General features: G+C 41.9%; 1 protein-coding gene and 1 non-coding gene across 7 annotated transcripts in view; both read right to left on the bottom strand.

The window, feature by feature from the left end:
* ATXN7L1 (ataxin 7 like 1) overlaps positions 1–15,365 on the bottom strand; it is a 252,662-nt gene that overhangs the window by 89,904 nt on the left and 147,393 nt on the right. The gene's annotated exons all lie outside the window — the stretch shown is intronic.
* On the bottom strand, positions 10,082–10,155 carry TRNAC-ACA (transfer RNA cysteine (anticodon ACA)). The gene has a single exon. It is a non-coding gene; the product is annotated as a tRNA-Cys (tRNA).

Consider the following 15,365-nt stretch of genomic DNA (forward strand, 5'->3'; position numbering starts at 1 on the left):
GTCTTGATACTCTTGTTCTTTGGCTGCATGAAGTGGGGTATATAATTTTGTGTTGGGGTTTCTGTGAAACAGGGGGCTAAGAGGGCTCGGGGTTACACCAAACCTAGGTGTGAATCCTGATCCTGCCACTTGCCAGTTGTCTTACTGCAAGTTCCTTTACTCCCTGTGCCTCAGTTTCCTCATCAACACACTGGGAATAATGAGAGTCCTTCTGCAAAGCTCTGCTGTGATTGCCAAATATGTTAACATACACAGTGCACTTAGAAAATTTCCTGGCACACAGTACATATTCAATAAATATTTGGTATTATTATTCAACAAGTGGCAGATAGCATTATTATAAATAAAATGGGGTGAGAAACTGAACTAAATCAAACCTCAGTTCTTTTGCAGCTCCAAAATCCCACAATTTTATGATTTTTTTTTTAATGGAAGATTCAATGGATCTTTTGAAGGAAAACACCAGTCAGAGGGAAAGAGGCCACAGAGAACCTAGGACTGTGCTGCCCACCCAAGTCCTGGACCTTGTAAGTGCAAGCCTACATGTTTTGCTTTGTGGCGAAGCCCATGTGTTTCAGGTTGGCACAAACTGGGATGGCCCCCAGCACTGTAGCCTCCTCCCTGTGAACACTGCAGAGTGAGGAGGTCAAGACTCTTTCTGTTTGGCCTGTTTTGTAGATTCTAGCTCCACCTTCAAGCTGCAGCTCCATTATGCTGAACTGTTTAGCTGGGCCATGAGGTCAGAACTAATAGGCTTCACGTGTCCATTCCACCACTGAGCTATTCTATCGGCTGCCAACAGAGTACTTCAGTGGCCATGTGGACACAAAAACTCTTGGAACTAATAAATTTAGTCAAGTTGCAGGATCAATGCACAAAAACCTGTTGTGTTTCTATACACTAATAATACTCTATCAGAAAGAGAAATTAATAAAAACAATTCCATTGACAAATTGCATCTAAATGAATAAAAAAATCTAGGGATAAATTAACCAAGAAAGAGAAAGACTTAAATATTGAAAATAACAAGACTTAAGTGAAAGAAATTGAAGAAAATGCAAATGAATAGATATTCCATGTTCATGGACTGGAAGAATTCATATTGTTAAAATGTCCATACTGAGCCCATGTGCTGCAAGTACTGAAGCCTATGTGCCCCAGAGTTCATGCTCCACAAGAGAAGCCACTACAACTTGAGAGTAGCCTCAGCTTGCCGCAACTAGAGAAAAGCCCATGAAGCAACAAAGACTCGGCACAGCCAAAAATAAATAACATAAATAAAATTATAAAGAAAATGTCCATACCAGGACTTCTTTGGTGGTCCAATGGCTAGGACTTCATGCTCCCAATGTAGGGTGCCAGGGTTTGATCCCTGGACAGGGAACTAGATCCCACATGCTGCAACTAAGAGATCACATGCCACAACCAAGATCCTGAAAGCTGCAACAAAGACAGAAGATCTTGTGTGCTGCAACTTAAGACCCAGCACAGCCAAATAAATAAATAAAAAATAAAAATGTCCATACCACCCAAAACAATCTATCTTGCCTGGAAAATTCCGTTGACAGAGGAGCCTGGCAGGCTAAGTCCATGGGGTTGCAAAGAGTCAGACACAACTGAGTGACTGAAAATGAAAAGCAATCTACAGATTCAATGCAATCCATATCAAAATACAATGGCATTACAGAAACAGAACAAACAGTTCTAAAATTTGTATAAAACCATAAAAGAAGCTGAATAGCCAAACTAACCTTGAGAAGGAAGAACAAAGAGGGGAGGCACCATGCTCATTAATTTTAAACTATAATACAAAGCTATAGTAATTAAAGCAGTGTGGTATTAGTATAAAAATTACATAGCTCAATGGAACATAATAGAGAGCCTAGAAATAAATCCATGCATACATAGTCAATTAATTTATAACAAAGGGGCCAAGGATATACAATAGGAAATAGTCTCTTTAATAAATGGTGTTGGGGTGCTTTCCTGGTGGCTCAGTGGTAAAGAATCCACCTACCAATGCATTAGACATAGGTTTAATCCCTGGTCCAAGAAGATTCCCATATGCTGTGGGGCAACTAAGCCTGTGCATCACAACTATTGAACCTGTGCTCTAGATCCCAGCAGCCACAACTACTGAAGTCCACACACTCTGGAGCTAGTCCTCTGCAACAAGAGAAGCCACAGCAATGAGAAGGCCTGGAACCACAACTAGAGAGTAGCCACCACTTGCGGTAACTAGAAAAAAACCCGCACAGCAATGAAGACCCAGCACAGCCAAAAGTAAGTAAAATTATTTTTAAAAAATGGTATTGGGATAACTAGACAGCAATATGCAAAAGAATGAAATGGGACCACATCTTACACCATCTACAAAAACCAACTCAGATGGATTAAAGATTTGAATGTTATTCCTGACACCACAGAACCTGCAGAAGAAAATATAGACAGTGAGCTCCTTGACATAGCTTTTGGAGATGATTTTTTTCAATCTGACACCAAAAGCAAAAGCAACAATGGCAAAAATAAACAAATGGGAACACATCAATCTAAAAAGCTTTCCACAAGCAAAGGAAATAATCAAGAGAATAAAAAGGCAACTTCCTGAATGGGGAAAATATTTTCAAATCATATGTATATGATAATGGGTTAATGTCCAAAATATATATAGAACGCATACAACCCAATAGCAGAAAAACACATAATCTGGTTACAAAATGGACAGAGGATCTGAACAGACATTTTCAAAAGAAGACATACATATGGGCAACAGGTACATGAAAGGATGCTCTACCTCATTTATCACCAGTGAAATGCAAAGTAAAACCATAATGAGATATCAGATCTGTTAGAATGACTTATCAAAAAGATAACAAATAACAAGTGTTGGTGAGGATATGGAGATGCAGCCACTAAGGAAAACAGTATGGAGGTGCCTCAAAAAATTAAAAATAGAACTACCACATGATCCAGTAATTCTAATTCTGGGTATTTATCTGAATAAAACAAAAACACTAACTTGAAAAGATACAAGCACACTTCCCTGCAGCATTATTTACAATAGCTAAGATATGGAAACAACTCTCAGTATCCATCAATGGATAAATGGATAAAGAAACTGCAGTGTGTATATTTATACACACACACACACACACATACACACACACACAACATAATACTGTTCAGCATAAAAAACAATGAGGGATTTCCCTGGTAGTCCAGAGGTCAAAAATCTGTCTTGCAATGCAGGGAACATAGGTTTGACCCTTGGTCGGGGAACTAGGATCCCACATGCCATGGGGCAACCAAGTCCACAGGCTGCAACTAGAGAGTCTTTTTTTTTTTAATTTTAAAAAGAATGAAATCTTGCTATTTGCAACAACATGGATGGACCTTGAGGGCATTATGCTCAGTGAAATAAATCAAAGAGAAATACCATATGATTTCTCTATGTAAGGGACTAAATATAAATATGTATACACACATATACCTCAAACTCATAAATACAGAAAACAGAGGCAAGGGGTAGGATAAATGGGTCAATTGTTTTGGGTGTTTTTTTTTTTTTAAGTTAAAAAAGAAAAAAAAAACAGAATTAAAAAGATTAAAAAAAAAATTTTGTCCCATTGGCACTTGACTTTGTTGCAAAGCCAGGGGCAACAGGAGAAGCGTACTTGCCAAATAGGCTAGATTTTGGAAGTGAAAGTCATTGCTCAATGAGGTTCTGGGTCTTTCTTTGATGGGAACAGAATATCTGGGTTTAAAACCTCCTTTTTCAAGAGAACCAAAAGACAGGGTGTATTAGTTTTCTACTGCTGGAACAAAGTACCACAAACTTTGTGTGGTAAACTCTGTCTTAAAGCAACAGGAATTTATTCTTTCCTAGCTCAACTGGCCAGAGTTCCAAAAGCAAATGCTGGCAGGGTTGGCTCCCTATGGAAAATTTGAGGGAGACTCTGTTCCCTGTCTCTCCGTTTGTCGTGTCACCTGCCCCACTTCCATCTCTTGCCTCTGGGTTCACATGGCCTTCTTCCCTGTGTGCCTCTTTCCAAACCTTTCTCTCCTTTCTCTTGAGTTTACTGCCCACCTTAATCCAATACAACCTCATCTTAACTCAATTATTTTTGCAATGCTATTTCCAAATCAGGTCACATTCATAGGCAGGGGCTGGGTAGGGGTTTGTGCTTATTTTTTAGGGTGCACAGTTCAGTCCACTACACAGGACAAACCAGATTCAGAACACAGTGTTGAGGAGAAAAGAAAGAGAGTTTACTGTTTGACCATTGATCAAACAAGAGAAATCCCCTTTGCTCTGAGAAAAGCTAGAAAAGAACTCTAAGTGGGAACAACCAGATCCTGTCCATCTCTGCCTTCCCCATCCTGGAGTCAGTTATGGCAAATTACAGGACTATTGGGAGAATAAGCGCCTAATAATTAGTGTGCAATGAAAGATGCTCCATAAACCTTAAAAAAAAAAATCTGATTGAATCCTTCCTCACCTCATCCTCAGATGGCACTATCTCTGCCTTCCCACGGTTGATAAGTTGTGTGAGTGCATCCCCTTTGGAGCAGTCTGCTCTTTGAATGTCATGCACATACCTGGTTCTGATTAATCAGAATGGGAACATGGTGAGCAACTTTTTAATTTAATTTTTCCATTTCTGATGAACTGGCAGCACAGCACGTTATTAGCTTGCACACATCCATCCTAACTCCCAATCATCCGGGAAATAATTCCAGGAGCACAAAGAAGGCTGTGAGAGTGCCGCTGGGAGGGATGCACATCTGGCACGTGCAGAAGGATTGAATCCACTGTTCACATTATTTTAGGATGCTTAACACACCCCCACTCCTGCAGGTAGCACAGAAAGTGTCTCACTTGCCATTTAGTGAAAGCAAACCAAGATGGAGCTGCGGGTCAGTGTAACAGCTGGCGGAGCTGCTGTGAGCAAGCCCGTGGCAGCAGCATGCCACCCTCACCTCTGTCCCCTCCGTGCCAGGCTTCTTGCCTGGTGTCCGACATACACTCAATCAAACAGGAAAGGAAGGTTCAGAGATGCAGTGGTTACCTCTGCAGAGGCATTCCGGGCGTTTCCAATCTGCCTGAATAACTGGAAGGCAAAAAGGCATCCCCGTGCCCAGCTCTTAGCCCATGATGGCTGAACAAAAAAACTCATGAACTTCCTACTCATCAGGAGCCTGTGAGAGGCCAGGAAGAATCTCACCTAGTATCTGCCATCGTGGTCCTTCTGTGACTGTGGCATTCCAGGCCCCTGTCAAGCAAATGAGGAGCTCCTGCAGATTCACACAACTATGGCAGCGTCTATTCAGAATCAGTGTCTGAGAGTGGATAGACCACTCTACCACACTGCCCCCTCTTCTAATAAATTAACTATTAACATTTTGGAAATGATTGAAATCATCACAGCATGAGGTTCTTTTAAATAACACACAATAGGACTTACCCCATAGTTACTATTCTCCCGGGAGAAACATTAAAACAAATTAAAAACTAGCAATTGGATCCTCTTCTCTCTCCTCTCAGTCACATAATATAGAACAAGATTTTTTTTCTAGCTTGAATATGCTGATGGGTAATTTGACAGGAGCTGTTACAATTAAAATGTGCATCTCTATGCCCCAGCAATTCCTGGGGAAACACTGCATATGTAGAGGACTGTTCTTGCAGCATAGCTGGTAATAGCAGGAGGAAAACCCCAGGATTGTAATCAACATGTCCATTCTATGCAATGAAATTCACGAGGCACAAAGCCATACACAGACTGGAAAGACAACCAAGATGAATCGTCTGGTGAATATCAAGTTGCAGAAGTCATGTATGATACCATTTATGTTCAAACATACATAGCAATATTAGTCATTTTCTATCAGTATATATATATGCAGCTACAAGTGCAAGAGAAAAGCATGCACAGACACATCACATCTCAGATGAAGAATAGCATTTACCACTAGGAGAGGAACTGGGTTTGGAACAGTAGTAAAGGGGACTTTAACTTGTATTAATGTATTACTTACATATGGGACTTCCCTGGTGGCTTAGACTGGTAAAGTATCTGTCTACAATGTGGGAGACCTGGGTTCGATCCCTGGGTCTTACATAAAATGAAAATTACTTAAAAAAAAAAAAAACCCTGGGAAAATGAGAAAGTATGATTGGACTATTTTGTTTCTCATGGTGATTTTTCTCTATAAATTTATTATCTAAAATAAATTGACTTATTATCTGAGATAAAATGTAAATTAAAAAGTGTGCCCTTCAGATCTCAGGAAGGAAGGCAGATGGTGACGAGAGACTAACTGTATTATAAATATGTAAAACCACCCCACTGAAGAGGACTGGGGAGAAGGGCTGACCTAAGTAGCTTTGGAAATGAATGGAATCTGTAAGACTAAAGGAACATCAGCACGGCACTCTTACTGATAAAGCTGTTTCCCATGGAGACCTTTGTACAGATAAGTAAGGGGAGGAGGCTAGAAGAATCCATATGGTAATAGATTAGAGTTGGAGACATCAGTATGAACTCCTGTTTCTTCCTCAACATAAATACAGATGGTTACATACAGAAATGGGCTTCCCAGGTGCTGCTAGCGGTAAAGAACCTCCCTGCCAATGCAGGAGGTGCTGGAAACGTAGGTTCCATCCCTGGTGGCATGGCAACCCACTCCAGTATTCTTGCCTGGAGAATTCCATGGACAGAGGAGCCCGGTGGGCTACATTCCATAGGGTCACTTATCACACAAAAATAGAAATATCTACAGACATGTATTTATACACAGGTTAGTGTGTGTGTGTGTATGTGTGTGTATATATATATATATACTTTTTTTTTTTTCTTGCTCTGTCAGCTGAGAGGGCCGAGAAACAATACTTCAGTAGCAATGGATATTGGTTTCTGATATTATTCTTCAATCAAAAGAACCAGGACTCCCTGGAGAAATGGCTAATTCTAAGGAAGGAGAGCGTACTTTGTATTCCTTACGTGTGGATTTCCTTCCAAAGAGTAGTGTATATAAAAGGGGACAGTGGAGAGACCTGACAAACATACCTCAGCCGGGTGACCCAGGGCAATGTCAACAGTGCTAAACCATGATGACAGTGTGATGCTAATGATGCGAGGAAAGGGTACCTCTGTGATCTTGAGCCCCAAGACCCACAGCCCAAGTCTAATCATGAGAAAAAATACCAGACACATTTCTACAGAGAGCCTTCCTAAAACTCCCTGATTGGTACTCCTCAAAACTCCCAAGGCTGGGACTTCCCCGGTGGTCCAGCGGCTAAGACACCACACTCCCAGTGCAGGGCCCGGGCTTGATTTCTGGTCAGGAAGCTGGATCCCACATGTTGCACTGAAAGATCCTCCAAACAAAAACAACAGAAACAACTCTCAAAGTTACCGAGCAAGGAAAGCTCACAGCCAAGAGGAGCCTAAGGAGAGAGAACGCAATGTGGTGTCCTAGAACAGAAAGACATTAGAGAAGACGACGGAAATCTGGATGAACTATGGAGTTTAGTGGATCAATATTAGTTCAATAATTGCAAAGTCTATCATACTAATGTAAAATGTCAATAATAGAGGAAACTGGCTGTAGGGTACGTGAGAACTCTAAATTATCTTTGCAATATTTTTAAAAGTCTAAATCTGTCCTAAAAATAAAGTCTATTGGCAAAAAAAGTGTTCTTTTAATGTACACATTCTTTCCTATTCTTTATTGAAAAAAAAAAGTAAAAATCTAAATACAGATTTAAAATTTACAAGGTTAGATCACAGAATTTTAAACCTGAGAGATTTTAGGACTAAGAGGCCAACCACCTGAGACTACGGCCGGACTGATTTTGTAGTTTGATTGAATGGCTTGGCGTACTTGACCCCCAAGGCCCTCACAGCACTCAGTGATAGCCACTGAGGTCTTGGCAAGCCATGGGTACAGTTGGCCCAGAATGAGCATTTGTAGTCAATGTGAGCAAATTGGAGCCAGTGTTGGGTGGGGATAGGGTCACTGTAGCCTCATGTGTCGTTCTTGTCTATCTGTTTGCCCTGGTACTCATGCCATGCTGCTGGTTTAGATGTGGGCAATAACTGGTGAGCTAAATCAAGGAAGGTCTGGGGAGACCATCGCTCTTCTGCTCAAAATCCTTCAATCTCTTGGAACTGTCTATCTCATTTACTCCCTTCCAGTCACACTAGCCTCCTAGGTATTTCTCAAACCCTAAGAGCAGACTCAGCGCCTTTGCACTGTCTGTTTCCCCTGTCTGAAATGCTTTTCCCCTGGAACACCTCACAACTCACCCCCACCACTTCTTTTGGGTCACTGCTCAAATATCACAGTATCAGAGAGACCGTCATGGAGACAACAGCAACCCCTTCAGCATCACTCTCTTCCTTCCTCGCTTGCTTAATTTTCCAAGTATTATTAATGTTGTCTATTTAGTTGCTTGTTACCTGTCATTCTCAAACAGAAGGTGATTTTGATGAGAGCAGAGACTTTACCTTTTTTTGTTTACTGTTATATCACTAATACCTAGAACAGAACTGAGTGCTCAGCAGGCTCTCAATAATCTGTTGAATAAATACGTGAATGAATGGGAGGTCTTTTTACATCAAAGTGTGGTGAATAATATGTCAATAAATAATAATAATTATAGTCACACTGCATTTCTCAGCCCCTTCTATTCTTTTTTTTTTTTAATAATTTTTTTGGTCACATTAGGTCTTTGTTGCTGTGCAAGGGCTTTCTCTGCAGCAAGCAGAGGCCACCCTAGTTTGTGCAGAGGCTTCAGGAGCTGCAGCACAGGGTCTCATTAGTTGGGGCTCTCGGTCCCTAGAGCACTTGAGCTCCAGTAGTTGTGGCACATGGGCTTCAGTTGCCGGCAGCATGTGGAATCTTCCTGGACAAGGGATTGAACCTGCGTCCTCTGCACCGGCAGGTAAATTCTTATCCACTGTACCACCAGAGAAGTCCAGCCTCTTCTATTCTTTAAAGCTTCAGAAAGTTAACCTTCTTCACAAACTCTTGTCTTGGTACAAAAGTATATGGCACACGTAAGTAGATTGTTCATTCCACAAATATTTATTAAGTGGGTCCTGTATGTCAAAGCACAATAGTGGCACCAGGGGTACAAAGGTGAAAAAGGCCCACTTTCCAACTTCCAGGAGCTCCATTCACTCATGTACACATCTATCCACCCTTCCAATCCTTTTGAGGCCCTGCTAAGGGTCAGACATTGCATGGCTAAGCAATATTAAGTATATCACGTTGTCTTTATCTCTGGATTGTTAACCTTCCTAATAGCAGACAATTGAATAATTCAGTTGTAACTCTGCCATGTACTAATTATTTGACCCTAAAAAATCATAATTCTCTGAGTATTAGTTTCCTCATCTGTAAACAAGGGTTTGAGACTCCTGGCCAGCCTGCCTCTCACCACTGCTGGGAATGTCAAATGAAATGATCCAAAAATAAACGTGCTTTCTGCACCAGGAAGGCCCAGACACATGGAAGGGATTCTCAGGCAGTAAATGCTAAAAACAAAGCTAAAACCCAAACAAACAAAACAAAAAACCCTCAAACTGAACCCTTCACTCAAATCACTTCTCAGTGGGCCCCACAGCCTGAGCAGCTGCTGTGGCTGGAGAGGCCAACCTGCCATCACTCAAAAATTCCATGGTTAAACAAAAGTCAGAAGAGGCAGTCTGACTTCTGTTAAGGTAATCCTTTGCAGATTAAGTAGACCATCAGTAATCTTTGGTTAACATCCGAATCAAGTATGTACCAGCTCTTCCCACTCTTGGCCCCTCCAGCTGGTGGTCTGTTGTCTATTGTGTGCTGTTCTGAAGCTTTGGCAGCCCTCAGTCTTCTTTTATATTTTTTAAAAAATATCTTGACTTGGCTGGCTCTGGAGTTTCTTAGAAGATGGAAAGGAAGAAAGAAAGTGAAGTCACTCAGTCATGTCTGACTCTTTGTGACCCCATGGATTGTAGCCTACCACGCTTCTCCGTCCATGGGATTTTCCAGGCAAGAGTACTGGAGTGGGTTGCCATTTCCTTCTCCAGGGGATCTTCCTGACCCAGGGATCGAACCTGGGTCTCCTGCATTGTAGGCAGACGCTTTTACCATCTGAGCCACCAGGGAAGATGGAGCTTGTTAGTAAATGAAAGTGATTCTTAAATGTTGATTTATAAACATCAGTGACCAGGCCAGGTCCTTTTCAAAGGGAAAATATTTTAAGTCTTCCAAAGTCTAATCAAAGTGAATAAGCAGAGAGATGGGGGTGGAGTGGGAAGGAAAGGAGAGAATACGAGACAAAGTAAGGAGGTGACGGAGCAAGCAGAGAGGATACATGTGAGCCACGACTGGATTTCTCCATTGCTCTGGAATCTCCTACTCTCATATTTATGTTCTCTCTTCCTGATGGGGTACATGACATTGTCAGCATTAACTGAAAAGGTGGAAGCTTTCAGACAGAGCTGGCAAATTTATTCTATGGAAACAAAGACTTACCCTTCCTCTGTGATCTCACCTATGAAGACTAAAACAGTTTCAAATTAAATACCTTGAATACATTCTATTTTCCTTAGCCTCTTTCCCACTAGACCCCCATGTCCTGTGGGATCTGCTGACTCTCGTTTGAGAGTGCTTTATCTGAGCCAGACACAGTGCTGAGCACTGCGATTTGTTGTTGTTTAGTTGCTCAGTTGTGTCTGACTCTTTGTGACTCCGTGGACTGCAGCATGCAAGCCTCCCTAACTCCTGGAGTTTGCTCAAACTCATGTCCATTGAGTTGATGATGCCATCTAACTATCTCATCCTGGTGCCCTTCTCTTCCTGCCCTCAATCATTCCCAGCACCAGGGTCTTTTCCAATGAGTTGGCTCTTCGGATCAGGTGGCCAAAGTATTGGAGCTTCAGCTTCAGCATCAGTCCTTCCAATTAACATTCAGGGTTGTAATAGGCCCCACAGTACATACACACAGTACGCTAGCAGTGCATCATGGGACCTTTTGAAGGAGGGCGCCACTACCTTCATTAGTCCACCTTAGTTTGGCCCCAGGTAAATGACAGGGAGGGAGCACAGCTCCACCCATCAACAGAAAATTGGATTAAAGATTTACTGAGCATGACCCCCCCCCCCCCCATCAGAAAAGACCCAGTTTTCCCCTCAGTTAGTCTCTCCCATCAGGAAGCTTCTATACGCCTCTTATCCTTCTCCAGCAGAGGGCAGACAGACTGAAAACCACAATCACAGAAAACTAACCAATCTGATCACATGGATTGGTGATCAGATTGGTTGTCTAACTCAATGAAACTATGAGCCATGCTGTGTAGGGCCACCTAAGATGGACGGGTCATGGTGGGGAGGTCTGACAGAATGTGGTCCACTGGAGAAGGGAATGGCAAACCTTTCAGTATTCTTGCCTTGAAAACCCCGTAAACAGTATGAAAAGGCAAAAAGATAGGACACTGAAAGATGAACTTCCCAAGTCAGTAAGTGCCCAATATGCTACTGGAGATCAGTGGAGAAATAATTCCAGAAAGAATGAAGAGACGGAGCCAAAGCAAAAACAACACCCAGTTGTGGATGTGACGTAATAGAAGCAAAGTTTGATGCTGTAAAGAGCAATATTGCATAGGAATCTGGAATGTTAAGTCCATGAATCAAGGCAAATTGGAAGTGGTCAAACAGGAGATGGCAAGAGTGAATGTCGACATTTCAGGAATCAGCGAACTAAAATAGACTGGAATGGGTGAATTTAACTCAGATGACCATTATATCTACTACTGTGGGCAAGAATTCCTTAGAAGAAATGGAGCAGCCATCATAGTCAACAAAAGAGTCCAAAACGCAGTACTTGGATGCAATCTCAAAAATGACAGAATGATTTATCTCTGTTCATTTCCAAGGCAAACCATTCACTATCACAGCAATCCAAGTCTATGCCCTGACCAGTAATGATGAAGAAGCTGAAGTTGAATGATTCTGTAAGACCTACAAGACCTTCTAGCACTAACACCCCCAAAGATGTCCTTTTCATTATAGGGGACTGGAATGCAAAAGTAGGAAGTCAAGAAATACCTGGAATAACGGGCAAATTTGGCCTTGGAATACAGAATGAAGCAGGGCAAAGGCTAATAGAGTTTTGCCAAGAGAACGCACTGGTCATAGCAAACACCCTTTTCCAACAACACAAGAGAAGACTCTACACATGGACATCACCAGGTGGTCAATATCGAAATCAGATTCATTATATTCTTTGCAGCTGAAGATAGAGAAGCTCTATACAATCAGCAAAAACAAGACCTAGAGCTGACTGTGGCTCAGATCACGAACTCCTTATTGCCAAATTCAAACTTAAATTGAAGAAAGTAGGGAAAACCACTGGACCATTCAGGTATGACCTAAATCAAACCCCTTACAGTCATACAGTGGAAGTGACAAATAGATTCAAGGGATTAGATATGATAGACAGAGTGCCTGAAGAACTATGGACAGAGGTTTGTGACACTGTACAGGAGACAAGAATCAAGACCATCCCCAAGAAAAAGAAATGCAAAAAAGCAAAATGGCTGTCTGAGGAGGCCTTACAAATAGCTGTGAAAAGAAGAGAAGTGAAAAGCAAAGGAGAAAGGGAAAGATATACCCATCTGAATACAGAGTTCCAAAGAATAGCAAGGAGAGATAAGAAAACCTTCCTCAGTGATCAGTGCAAAGAAATAGAGGAAAACAACAGAATGGGGAAGATTAGAGATCTCTTCAAGAAAATTAGAGATACCAAGGGAACATTTCATGCAAAGATGGGCACAATAAAAGACACAAATGGTATGGACCTAACAGAAGCAGAAGATATTAAGAAGATGTGGCAAGAATACACAGAAGAACTATACAAAAAAGATCTTCACGACCCAGATAATCATGATGGTATGATCATTCACCTAGAGCCAGACATCCTGGAATGCGAAGTCAAGCGGGTCTTAGGAAGCATCACTACAAACGAAGTTAGTGTAGGTGATGGAATTCTAGTTGAGCTATTTCAAATCCTCAGAGATGATGCTGTGAAAGTGCTGCACTCAATATGCCAGCAAATTTGGAAAACTCAGCAGTGGCCAAGGACTCAAAAAGGTCAGTTTTCATCTCAATCCCAAAGAAAGGCAATGCCAAAGAATGCTCAAACTACCACACAGTTGCACTCATCTCACGTGCTAGCAAAGTAATGCTCAAAATTCTCCAAGCCAGGCTTCAGCAGTATGTGAACTTCCAGATGTTCAAGTTGGATTTAGAAAAGGCAGAGAAACCAGAGATCAAATTGCCAACACCTGTTGGATCATTGGAAAAGCCAGAGAGTTCCAAAAAAACATCAATTTCTGCTCTATTGACTATGCCAAAGCCTTTGACTGTGTGGATCATAACAAACTGTGGAAAATTCTGAAAGAGATGGGAATACCAGACCACCTGACCTGCCTCTTGAGAAATCTGTATGCAGGTAGGAAGCAAGAGTTAGAATTGGATATGGAACAACAGACTAGTTCCAAATCGGGAAATAAATATGTCAAGGCTGTATACTGTCATCCTGCTTATTTAATTTATATGCAGAGTACATCATGAGAAACTCTGGGCTGGATGAAGCACAAGCTGGACTCAAGATTGCTGGGAGAAATCAATAACCTCAGATATGCAGATGATACCACCCTATGGCAGAAAGTGAAGAAGAACTAAAGAGCCTCTTGATTACAGTGAAAGAGGGGAATGAAAAAGTTGGCCTAAAACTCAACATTCCGAAAACGAAGATCACGGCATCTGGTCCCATCACTTCATGGCAAATAGATGGGGAAACAGTGGAAACAGTGACAGACTTTATTTTTGGGGGGCTTCAAAATCACTGCAGACGGTGACTACAGCCATGAAATTAAAAAATCCTTGCTCCTTGGAAGAAAAGTTATGACCAACCTAGATAGTATATTAAAAAGCAGAGACATTACTTTGCCAACAAAAGTCTGTCTCGTCAAAGCTATGGTTTTTCCAGTAGTCATGTATGCATGTGAGAATTGGACTATAAAGAAAGCTGAGTGCCAAAGAATTGATGCTTTTGAACTGTGGTGCTGGAGAAGACTCTTGAGAGTCCCTTGGACAGCAAGGAGATCCAACCAGTCCATCCTAAAGGAAATCAGTCCTGACTATTCATTGGAAGGACTGATGCTGAAGCTGAAATTCCAAAACTTTGGCCACCTGATGCAAAGAACTGACTCATTTGAAAAGACCCTGATGCTGGGAAAGACTGAAGGCGGGAGGAGAAGGGGACAACAGAGGATGAGATGGCTGGATGGCATCACCGACTCAAAGGACGTGAGTTTGAGTAAACTCCGGGAGTTGGTGATGGACAGGGAGGCCTGGCGTGCTGCAGTCCATGGGGTCACAAAGAGTCGGTCACGACCGAGTGACTGAATTGAATAGGCACTACCAGCCGCTCTGCACCAAGAGTCCAGTCCCTCTTTTTGTACTTTCCCCATTCAGTGTCAGATCTTCTGCCAGTTATGGGCTGATGGAACTCATTTCTGTCAACATGTGTTCTCTCCTATTCTTTTCATTTCTTATAGAAGAAATTCAAACACACAAAAAGAATGGTATAACAAATGCCCATGTGCCCACCACTCAGTTTCAACAATTAGTATTTTGCCAATCCTATATCATCTACTCCTACCTCCCAACTGTTCCTTTTAGGGAATATTACAAAGCAAACACCAGATACTGTCCCATTTCATCACGAGTTCTTGGCATCTTTTGTCTTCTTCTCCCTTTGTTTAATGGTGCAGCGACTCCAAGAAGCCCAGCGGGATTTCCTGCTGCGGATGGAGGCATACAGAGGAAGAGACAGTCTGCACTGCTCCTATATTAATTATCCAAACATAAGCCAGCAATTTACTCATTTATTCCTTTCTTATACTGTGTTATGGTGAGGATCATTCAAGTTGCCTCATTATTATTATTATTCAATGAAGCAAGGGATAGAAACAAGATTTATATAGAAGACCGGGGCTGAAGACAGATATTAAACTAACAGGGTTGTCTCTGAGGAGGATAGGTGGTTGGAAGGGACCATAGAGTCCCTAGTCAGGGAACCCAACTACTGGAAGAACAGGATGCAGGACATTCTTCCCTCTTCTGTGATGCTTACAGGGTGGTTTGAGGAGGCTTCAGTCACAAGCGGTCACAGTGCTGTGCACGCTGGTGCTGAACCCAGGAACTGGAAATGGACTAAGGAGGAGAGCTAAAAATGTAGACTCACACTGCTGTGTATTCACAGGGCTGCTCACGGTGTAAGCTCAATCACCCTCCAGCACAATCATGAA

Source organism: Bubalus kerabau, chromosome 8 (assembly GCF_029407905.1).
Source record: "Bubalus kerabau isolate K-KA32 ecotype Philippines breed swamp buffalo chromosome 8, PCC_UOA_SB_1v2, whole genome shotgun sequence".
Classification (NCBI taxonomy): Eukaryota; Metazoa; Chordata; class Mammalia; order Artiodactyla; family Bovidae; genus Bubalus; species Bubalus kerabau.